This window comes from Salmo salar, chromosome ssa16 (genome assembly GCF_905237065.1).
Source record: "Salmo salar chromosome ssa16, Ssal_v3.1, whole genome shotgun sequence".
In the NCBI taxonomy this organism is placed as follows: Eukaryota; Metazoa; Chordata; class Actinopteri; order Salmoniformes; family Salmonidae; genus Salmo; species Salmo salar.
The window spans coordinates 26,076,159-26,087,604 of record NC_059457.1 but is presented as its reverse complement, the minus strand read 5'-3'; the positions used below and the strand labels follow the sequence as shown (position 1 = coordinate 26,087,604).

General features: G+C 40.9%; 1 protein-coding gene across 2 annotated transcripts in view; it reads left to right on the top strand.

Annotated features, from left to right (window-relative positions):
* The first annotated feature begins 2,090 nt into the window (after positions 1-2,090).
* Positions 2,091-11,446, top strand: part of LOC106573461 (receptor-interacting serine/threonine-protein kinase 3) — a 33,414-nt gene continuing 24,058 nt past the window's right edge. The window contains exon 1 of one of the 2 annotated variants that reach the window (XM_045697092.1): positions 2,091-2,206. The gene's annotated coding sequence lies outside the window, so the exon portion shown is untranslated. The remainder of the gene's footprint in view (positions 2,207-11,446) is intronic. The other variant, XM_045697093.1, reaches the window with a different exon arrangement.

The window sequence follows — 11,446 nt, the reverse complement described above, 5'->3', positions numbered from 1 at the left end:
TACATAATTCTTAAAATCCTGATCTTTATTATATCTCTCAGATAAAGGACAGACACTTTAAAACAAACTTCCTTTTGATTTATTTTTTTCCTATACGTTTTTCCAATGTGTTTCTATGGGCAAACAATATCAAGGCCAATTTCAATGTTCAATGGCAGTACCGGTACGTGGTTAAAATCCCTGAGGAAGCCAAGCCAATAAAATAGCCATATTACAACTATGTCGTTTGCTCTATAACCCATTTGTTCATATGCCACCAGGATATAGAATAAGGCCGTGACAAGAAAAAGACAATAGTCACATAGTGGGAGAATAAATTCAACTACACATACATTTGTTTCATCACAAAACTGGAGAGCAAATATTGCAGGTAACAAAGTTATATGACCTGTAGCATGGTCAAGCAAGTTAACATTTTTGACAGATTACTAGAAAACTACTGATTTAGAACCAGAGTTACCGCAAGTCAGAACAAAGACAACATTAGCACTGCCTCCGCTATTCCAGCACCATTTAAACATTTAAACATCATCAATTCAACAAGGCATTATGCTTAGTTTAATACACTGAAAACAAACTTAAAGATACCCCAAAAAATTGTCCAATCAATGTTTCTAAATACAGTATCATATGTCTGTCCATGGTACTGATTTCTGTGTGTTTGTGTGTGTGCGTGTGCGTGCTGGCTCACCATAAAAGTTGACTCATCCTACTTGTAGACTAGTTGAACACCAATGCCATCCTCCTCTCCTTCATGTTGGCAAAACGGTATATAGCTCTGTCATACAGTACACTTTTAGTTTTTGTTTTCATAGGCTACCTAGCTGAAATGCTTGCTAACCTAACTTCCTTGCATGGGCAAAAATTTACCAGCTAAGTTAACTAGCTAGGTAACGTGAGAGTACTAGGCTACATCTAGGCTACATATTGAACTTCAATGGTCTCAGGCTAGTGGCACAATACATTAATTTATGGCTGAATCAGAATTGCCATCATAATAATTGGCCTGTACAGATAATTAAGTAAAAACCACAAGTCCAAATCCACATCTCCCTCCATGGGTTATGAAAGGGCCAATTTAGCAAGCTGGCTACTGCAGGACATCAACACAAGCAGACCAGAAACAGACATGTTTCTCTGACAATCATGACATTTTGTTTAGGATGTGATGTTATTGGTGTGAAGCCAAATCCAAACTAGCATCCCTTGGGAGGAGTTTTGCTATGAAAGGACAACCCACAGTTGAGCTCAGCGCAATGCTAATTGGAAAATTATTTTATTTTATTTTTAATCAAGGGAGGCCAAATGCTTAATGGCATCAATCAATCAAATGCTATGGCGGCAACATCTGTTGTTCCAGACAGCATCAGATACATGGGCTTCACATACTGAGACAGAGGAGTGCTGCTTTCCTCACTCAGATATTTTCTCAGAAGAGATTCAGCCACTTGCGAATTGACGGAAAATTATCAATACAGAAAGACAGGATAAATTATTTTGACAATTTGTATTTTTTTGTTGGTCAAATTTTTGGGAAGCCTGGCTTCTCTTGGTATCCATGAATACCCACCACTGCCTAAATGGGTCCTAAAAGTCTAAATCAAATAGTTAAATGATCATTGGTATGACCATCTTATGTTAGCTTAGTAGAGGTTCTGGAGAAAAAGAAATATCCAAGGGCCACAGTTGGAGAATCCCAGAACTTGGTCGCATCTTGTGGTCACCAAGTCTCTTAATCTTCAAATAGAGGCCACCTCCATGCCAATAGGCTCTTTGGAAGGGTTACCAGAAAAAAAGCCTTCATTTAGATCATACAATAATCTAAATGCCTTGAATTGGAACCAGGTGCTATTGATATATGATACAAAAATAAAGGTCTTTAGCTACACACACCAGCAGTGGGTTGAGTGTAAGAATAAGGCTATAACGTAACAAAATGTGGAAAAGTCTGAGGGTCTGAATACTTTCCGAAGGCACTGTACAATGTAGTGATGATCTCAAATATTACAAAAACATGTAGGCAATGTACATGCTAACTACACTCCATGCTGTCAAGTAAGTACTGAAACTTTTACTCCTCCTCTCAGATCCAGATACAGGGGTGGAGACTAGAATGTAATGAAAATGAAAGTAAAATTCTTCAAGTGAACAATACATTTAAGAGCAACGTGGATTGGGAATATAATCTGTCTAACAAGAATACACGGTAAGAACCTACAAGTGTTATGATTAAAATAAATAATATTTGGAGTTATGAGATCTTTAGTTAGAGATTTCAGCTGCTACTTAATTTAGCGAATAAGTGTTAAGAATGTTAGGTAAGTTATCATTATCAAGAGGTGAGATTCTGCTCAGTAAAAGACACTGTCCCAGGGTAAACTAAAACAAAAAGTGTCAAGGAATGCTTTAATCAGTCTGATTTGTGTTTGCTGATATCTGAGTATTCATTCTGGTACAGTTAAAACCAAAGTTTTAGAACCACAGGAAATCAGATCCCACCCTGTGCCTCACTGCATATGTCAAAGGATGGATTTTGACCGGGTTCTTTGGATCTGGTCTCATATCAAATAACAAGGAACAGAAACAAAAGGCAGCCCACACTCTTAGAAAAAATGGTGTTATCTAGAACCTAAAAGGTTTCTTTGGCTGTCCCCATAGGAGGACCCTTTTAAGAACCCTGCCCACAGGAAGTAATTCAGTCCAGAGGCACGGTTGATCCTTAGCGCAGAGTTAACTATGTCTGGTGAGAGCACATGGCGAATGAGTCTGTGCTAATATAAATACCTAAGGAAAATGGACACCTGCCTGCTGGGCTATGCCACTTGCTGTGCCCCTTTAGTTTTCTCTTTGGTTCATATGTTTGTAATTTTAATGAGCATACTTTTTTTATAAAAGAGGAATGGAAATAGAGAAACTGTTAAACTGTTAGTGAAAGCAAAGTATGATGAACTGAACTATGAATACGGATTTCTTATGAACTGTCACTCAGTCAAATCGTATAAATTGTTACATGTTGGGTTGATATATTGTTTCAGTGTATAAAGTAATCTGTAACGGCGCTTTGTTCCACAATGCTTTATGCCTGAAACCACCTGTAAAATACCCTGGAAAGACTCTGATGCGTATGTGGATATCATTGTTCTATGACATTCAGAGGCTGAGCTACAACCTTCTATAGCCAAGGACACAAAACATAGACTTTGCTTGGGAACTAATCTAATTCTGTCACTATCAATTGATTAAGCTATTCACTTTCTGTAATAAAATATGTTTAAAACCTGACAGCTTTTAGGGAAACACTTCTGATGTTCTCTCGTTGGGTTAAGCCACGGAAGAAGAGTAGCGAGCAGTTAAAGCTTACATTTTTCTGCGTCGGTAGGTCTACTCTGTCTGGGGTGGAAAGGTAGGCCTATTCTGTCTGGGGTGGAAAGGAATTCCTATTCTGTCTGGGGTGGAAAGGAATGCCTATTCTGTCTGGGGTGGAAAGGAATTCCTATTCTGTCTGGGGTGGAAAGGAATGCCTATTCTGTCTGGGTTGGAAAGGTAGGTCTACTCTGTCTGGGGTGGAAAGGTAGGCCTATTCTGTCTGGGGTGGAAAGGAATTCCTATTCTGTCTGGGATGGAAAGGTAGGTCTATTCTGTCTGGGGTGGAAAGGTAGGCCTACTCTGTCTGGGGTGGAAAGGTAGGCCTATTCTGTCTGGGGTGGAAAGGTAGGCCGAATCTGTTTGGGGTGGAAAGATAGGTCTACTCTGTCTGGGGTGGAAAGGTAGGCCTATTCTGTCTGGTGTGGAAAGGAATGCCTATTCTGTCTGGGGTGGAAAGATTTGGCATTGGAGAAACATGATGAGATTAACACATACGCCTATCTCTCTGTCCATTTCTTGCCTGTAATTTCAGTAATTTGTGTGGTATAAAATCAAGATTATGCTGATATGTAAAATGATGATTTGCATGACATTTTTGTAAAAGGCCATTTTTTCTCTGACCTGCAAATATGTTGATAGTTGAACTTCTCTGTGCTACGTGGGACGCTACCGTCCCACCCACGGTACACACTATTCAACAGCCAGTGAAATATCAGGGCGGCAAATTCAAAACAGCAAAAATCTATTCATTCAAATTTCTCAAACATACAACAATTGTACACCATTTTAAAGATACACTTCTCCTTAATCCAACCACATTGTCCAATTTCAAAAAGGCTTTATGGTGAAAGCATAACATTAGATTATGTTAGGACAGCGCCAACACAAGAAAAACCACACAGCCATTTTCCAAGCTAGGAGAGACATCACAAAAACCAGAAATACAGCTAAAATTAAGCACTAACCTTTGACGATCTTAATCAGATGACACTCCCAGGACTCAATGTTACACAATACATGTATGTTTTGTTTGATAAAGTTCATATTTATATCCAAAAAAACCATTTTACATTGGTGCGTGATGTTCAGAAAATACACTGCTCAAAAAAATAAAGGGAACACTTAAACAACACAATGTAACTCCAAGTCAATCACACTTCTGTGAAATCAAACTGTCCACTTAGGAAGCAACACTGATTGACAATACATTTCACATGCTGTTGTGCAAATGGAATAGACAACAGGTGAAAATTATAGGCAATTCGCAAGACACCCCCAATAAAGGAGTGGTTCTGCAGGTGGGGACCACAGACCACTTCTCAGTTCCTATGCTTCCTGGCTGATATTTTGGTCACTTTTGAATGCTGGCGGTGCTTTCACTCTAGTGGTAGCATGAGACGGAGTCTACAACCCACACAAATGGCTCAGGTAGTGCAGCTCATCCAGGATGGCACATCAATGTGAGCTGTGGCAAGAAGGTTTGCTGTGTCTGTCAGCGTAGTGTCCAGAGCATGGAGGCGCTACCAGGAGACAGGCCAGTACATCAGGAGATGTGGAGGAGGCCGTAGGAGGGCAACAACCCAGCAGCAGGACCGCTACCTCCGCCTTTGTGCAAGGAGGAGCAGGAGAAGCACTGCCAGAGCCCTGCAAAATGACCTCCAGCAGGCCACAAATGTGCATGTGTCTGCTCAAACGGTCAGAAACAGACTCCATGAGGCTGGTATGAGGGCCCGACGTCCACAGGTGGGCGTTGTGCTTACAGCCCAACACCGTGCAGGACGTTTGGCATTTGCCAGAGAATACCAAGATTGGCAAATTTGCCACTGGCGTCCTGTGCTCTTCACAGATGAAAGCAGGTTCACACTGAGCACGTGATAGACGTGACAGAGTCTGGAGATGCCGTGGAGAATGTTCTGCTGCCTGCAACATCCTCCAGCATGACCGGTTTGGCGGTGGGTCAGTCATGGTGTGGGGTGGCATTTCTTTGGGGGGCCGCACAGCCCTCCATGTGCTCGCCAGAGGTAGCCTGACTGCCATTAGGTACCGAGATGAGATCCTCAGACCCCTTGTGAGACCATATGCTGGTGCGGTTAGCCCTGGGTTCCTCCTAATGCAAGACAATGCTAGACCTCATGTGGCTGGAGTGTGTCAGCAGTTCCTGCAAGAGGAAGGCATTGATGCTATGGACTGGCCCGCCGTTCCCCAGACCTGAATCCAATTGAGCACATCTGGGACATCATGTCTCGCTCCATCCACCAACGCCACGTTGCACCACAGACTGTCCAGGAGTTGGCGGATGCTTTAGTCCAGGTCTGGGAGGAGATCCCTCAGGAGACCATCCGCCACCTCATCAGGAGCATGCCCAGGCGTTGTAGGGAGGTCATACAGGCACGTGGAGGCCACACACACTACTGAGCCTCATTTTGACTTGTTTTAAGGACATTACATCAAAGTTGGATCAGCCTGTAGTGTGGTTTTCCACTTTCATTTTGAGTGTGACTCCAAATCCAGACATCCATGGGTTGATAAATTGGATTTCCATTGATTATTTTTGTGTGATTTTGTTGTCAGCACATTCAACTATGTAAAGAAAAAAGTATTTAATAAGATTATTTCTTTCATTCAGATCTAGGATGTGTTGTTTAAGTGTTCCCTTAATTTTTTTGAGAAGTATATTTTGCCTCCAAAACTTTCGGTGAATGAGCACAACAATTTACAAACATACTCATCATAAACGTTGATAAAAAATTAAGCTGTTATTCAAAGAATTATAGTTAAACATCTCCTTAATGCAACCGGTGTGACAGATTTTAAAAAAGATTCACGGGGAAAGCACACTTTGCATTAATCTGAGTATGGCGCTCAGAAAACAACAGCAGGCAATACAGATAGCCGCCATTTTGGAGTCATCTAAAATCATAAATAGCATTATAAATATTCACTTACCTTTGATGATCTTCATCAGAATGCACTCCCAGGAATCCCAGGTCCACAATAAATGCTGTTTTGTTCGATAAAGTCCATAATTTATGTCCAAATACCTCCGTGTTGTTAGCGCGTTCAGTAAACTACTCCAAATGTAGGAAGCGCGCCGATAATTTCACGATGAAAAGTCAAAAAAAGTTCTATTTACGTTCGTAGAAACATGTCAAACGATGTATAGCATCAATCTTTAGGGCCTTTTTAACATAAATTTTCCATAATATTCCAACCGGACGATTCCAATGTCTTCAAAAACGTTATGGAACACAGCTACCTCTCACGTGAACGTTTGCCACTGAACTCATATCCTTTTTTGACTCACTAACTTCCAGTTCCTCTTGTTCGCTCTCTGTTCACTGCAAAAGCCTGAAACAAGGTTCTAAAGACTGTTGACATCTATTGGAAGCCTTCGGAAGTGCAAAATTAACCCTAAGTCACTGTGTGTTAGATAGGCAATCACTTGAAAAGACTACAAGCCTCAGATTTCCCACTTCCTGGTTGGATTTTTCTCAGGTTTTTGCCTGCCATATGAGTTCTGTTATACTCAGACATAATTCAAACAGTTTTAGAAACTTCAGAGTGTTTTCTATCCAAATCTACTAATAATATGCATATCTTACCTTCTGGGCCCGAGAAGCAGGCAGTATAATTTGGGCAAGTCATTCATCCTGAATTTCCGAATACTGCCCCCATCACTAAAAAGTTAATGCAATGATTTTACTACAAAGGAGATCTTTTCACCCCTACTTGTCCACGGTGGTCTGCGAACCCAGAACCTTCTGGACGGCAGCCATGTGAGCTATCAAAATTACAGCGTCGACATTTAACCCTTACAGGATGAAGAACAGTTTGTAAAGCTTCATATATAAGGCTCTGATCTGTCCAATAATTGAAGGTAAATGGTAGACATGTTCTCTGCTATCCACTTTGTATGAATTATTTTTTGGGGTATAGGGGAAGGCTACTTGATTTTCTTTAAGCTTTCATGGTACCTCTAGGTAGAAAATATTTTGCTGATGTGAGGGCCATCCATTTTCATTTTAAAGAGGTCCGTTTTTCTCCATGTAACCCTTATTATAAACAACATTAAAAGCCTTACCAGTCTGGAGGTTGCTGGTGCTACTAGGCAGGGGACAGTGGATGAGATGGAGGAGAGATACACCCCATGAGGGGCTATGAAGATGTCACTGGCTATCCTGAGGAAAATTAACAAGATCAATCTTGCTGAGAAGTTTCTGACAGTCTGCAAAATAGGTGATAAAATGGTACAGTTGAAGTCAGAAGTTTACATACACTTAGGTTGGAATCATTAAAAATCGTTTTTCAACCAATCCACAAATGTATTGTAAACTTTGGCAAGTCGGTTAGGACATCTACTTTGTGCATGACACAAGTCATTTTTCCAACAATTGTTTACAGACAGATTATTTCACTTATAATTCACTGTATCACAATTACAGTGGGTCAGAAGATTATGTACACTAAGTTGACCATACCATTAAACAGCTTGGAAAATTCCAGAAAATGATGTCAAGTCTTTAAAAGCTTCTGATAGGCTAATTGACATAATTTGAGTCAATTGGAGTTGTACCTGTGGATGTATTTCAAGGCCTACCTTCACACTCAGTGCCTCTTTGCTTGACATCATGGGAAAATCAAAAGAAATCAGCCAAGACCTCAGAAAATCAAGTCTGGTTCATCCTTGGGAGCAATTTCCAAACTCCTGAAGGTACCACGTTCATCTGTTCAAACAATAGTACGCAAGTATTAACACCATGGGACCACGCAGCCGTCATACCGCTCAGTAAGGAGACGCATTCTGTCTCCTAGAAATGAACATACTTTGGTGCGAAAAGTGTAAATCAATCCCAGAACAACAGCAAAGGACCTTGTGAAGGGAGTAAACAGGTACAAAAATATCTATATCCACAGTAAAACGAGTCCTATATCGACATAACCTGAAAGGCCGCTCAGCAAGGAAGAAGCCACTGCTCCAAAACCGCCATAAAAAAGCCAAACTGCGGTTTGCAACTGCACATGGGTTCAAAGATCGTACTTTTTGGAGAAATGTCCTTTGGTCTGATGAAACAAAAATAGAACTGTTTGGCCATAATGACCATCGTTATATTTGGAGGAAAAAGGGGGACGCTTGCAAGCCGAAGAACACCATCCGTGAAGCACGGGGGTGGCAGCACCATGTTGTGGGGGTGTTTTGCTGCAGGAGGGACTGGTGCACTTCACAAAATAGACGGCATCATGAGGTAGGAAAATGATATGGATATATTGAAGCAACATCTCAAGACATCAGTCAGGAAGTTAAAGCTTGGTCGCAAATGGGTTTCCAAATGGACAATGACCCCAAGCATACTTCCAAGTTGTGGCAAAATGGCTTAAGGACAACAAAGTCAAGATATTAGAGTGGCCACTGAAAAAGCATGTGCGAGCAAGGGGGCCGACAAACCTGACTCAGTTACACCAGCTCTGTCAGGAGGAATGGGCCAAAATTCACCCAACTTATTGTGGGAAGCTTTTGGAAGGCTACCCAAAACGTTTGACCCAAGTTAAACAATTTAAAGGCAATGCTACCAAATACTAATCGAGTGCATTTAAACTTCTGACCCAATGGGAATTTGATGAAAGAAATACATGCTGAAATAAATCATTCTCTCTACTATTATTCTTACATTTCACATTCTTAAAATAAGGTGGTGATCCTAACTGACCTAAAACAGGTAATTTTTTCAGGGATTAAATGTCAGGAATTGTGGAAAAACTGATTTAAATGCATTTGGCTAAGGTGTATGTAAACTTCCGACTTCGACTGTACATTGGGGCAAATGCCAGATGGGCTGGTCCAGTTTTATCCTAGTGGTCCTGTCTAATTGGGGTTTTTATCGCAAAATTATCGGGCTAATAATGGGTAGTGCTGAGAAATTAATGGCTTTTAAGGTCGGTTCGGTTTCGGTTCGATTATTTAAACATTATCACAATTTCAAATTTTGGTTTCGATAGTTTTTTAAAACATTAACTGCACTATGAATTATGTAGGTTGAACGCTGTAACAACAATAATACATTTACTAAAGGTCCCATGATGGTAGTGACTGCCCATGACTGCTTATGACTTATTAACCATCAGCTCTTCATATTACTTTATTTTAATAAAATATTTGTTTTGTATATAACATTGTGTATATAACATTTGTTTTATGACATTACATTCCAAGTCATCATCTCATCTCTATAGAGCTGCTGCCTATGCTGTCTGACAAAATCACTATTTTAGTAGTTGTTCAAAGTAAATAAGCTATACTTTTATTACTGCTGAATAGAAATGATCAATCACTTTGCTCATGTATTTTCAGGTGGAGATACAGTGCATTATTCTCATTGATCTACACACAATACCCCATAATGAAAAAGCAAATTGAAATATTACATTTACATAAGTATTCAGACCCTTTACTCAGTACTTTGTTGAAGCACCTTTGGCAGCGATTACAGCCTTGAGTCTTCTTGGGTATGAAGCTACAAGCTTGGCACACCTGTATTTGGGATGTTTCTCCCATTTTTCTCTGCACATCCTCTCAAACTCTCTCAGGTTGGATGGGAGCGTCGCTGCACAGCTTTTTTCAGGTTTCTCCAGAGATTGGGTTCAAGTCTCGGCACCGGCTGGGCCACTCAAGGACATTCAGAGACTTGTCCCGAAGCCACTCATGCGTTGTCTTGGCTGTGTGCTTAGGGTCATTGTCCTGTTGGAAGGCGAACCTTTACCCCAGTATGAAGTGCAGGTTTTCATCAAGGATCTCTCTGTACTTTGCTCTGTTCATCTTTGCCTCGATCCTGACTAGTCTTCCAGTCCCTGCCACTGAAAAACATCCCCACAGAATGATTCTGCCACCACCATGCTTCACCGTTGGGATGGTGCCAGGTTTCCTCCAGATGTGACGCTTGGCATTCAGGCCAAAGAGTTCAATATTGGTTTCATCAGACCAGAGAATCTTGTTTCTCATGGTCTGAGAGTCCTTTACGTGCAATTTGGCAAACTCCATGCAGGCTCTCATATGACTTTTACTGAGGAGTGGCTTCCATCTGGCTACTCCACCATAGTGGCCTGATTGGTGGAGTGGTGCAAAGATTGATGTCCTTCTGGAAGGTTCTCCCATCTCCACAGAGGAACTCGGAGCTCTGTCAGAGTGATCATAGGTTTCTTGGTCACCTTCTTGACCAAGGCCTTTCTCCCCTCGATTGCTCAGTTTGGCCGGGCGGCCAGCTCTTAGGAAGAGTCTTGGTGGTTCCAAATTTCTTCCATTTAAGATTAATGGAGGCCACTGTTTTCTTGGGGACCTTCAATACAGAAGACATTTTTCGTACCCTTCCCCAGATCTGTGCCTCAACACAATCCTGTCTTGGAGCTCTACGGACAATTCCTTCGACATGCCTTGGTTTTTGCTCTGACATGCACTGTCAACTGTGGGACATTAAATATACAGGTGTGTGCCTTTCCAAATAATGTCCAATCTATTGAATTTACCACAGGTGGAATTCAATGAAGTTGTGGAAACATGTCAAGAATGGAATGGAAACAGGTTGCACCAATTTAGAGTCTCAGCAGAGGGTCTGAATAATTTTCCTAATTTCCAAAAAGAAAAAAAAACTGTTTTTGCTTTATTATTATTGGGTATTTTGTGTAGATTGATGAGGAAAAACATGTATTCAGTCTATTTTAAAATAATGCTGTAACTTAACAAAATGTGGAAAAGGTCAAGGAGTCTGAATACTTTCCAAATGCACTGTACCTTGCGAAGAAATTGCTCTCTATGCATCCCCTCTTGATCGCTCAATCTTCTGTCCATTATGTAGCAAACATAAAAGAAACACAGACTGGACAAGTAGCCGCAAAATGGATTATGGTCATTATAGTTCATCATCACGTTTTCTGTGCTAAACTATGTAGAACATTGGCCTGTTGAAAACTACAACTCCCTACTACATGGAACAGTTCAGGCATGAGCTGATTTATTTCTAGAGAAACTGCAGAGCCATGTGTGCATTGAGCTCACAGAGAAAAAAGAACGAAATGGAATTCAAATAATTTA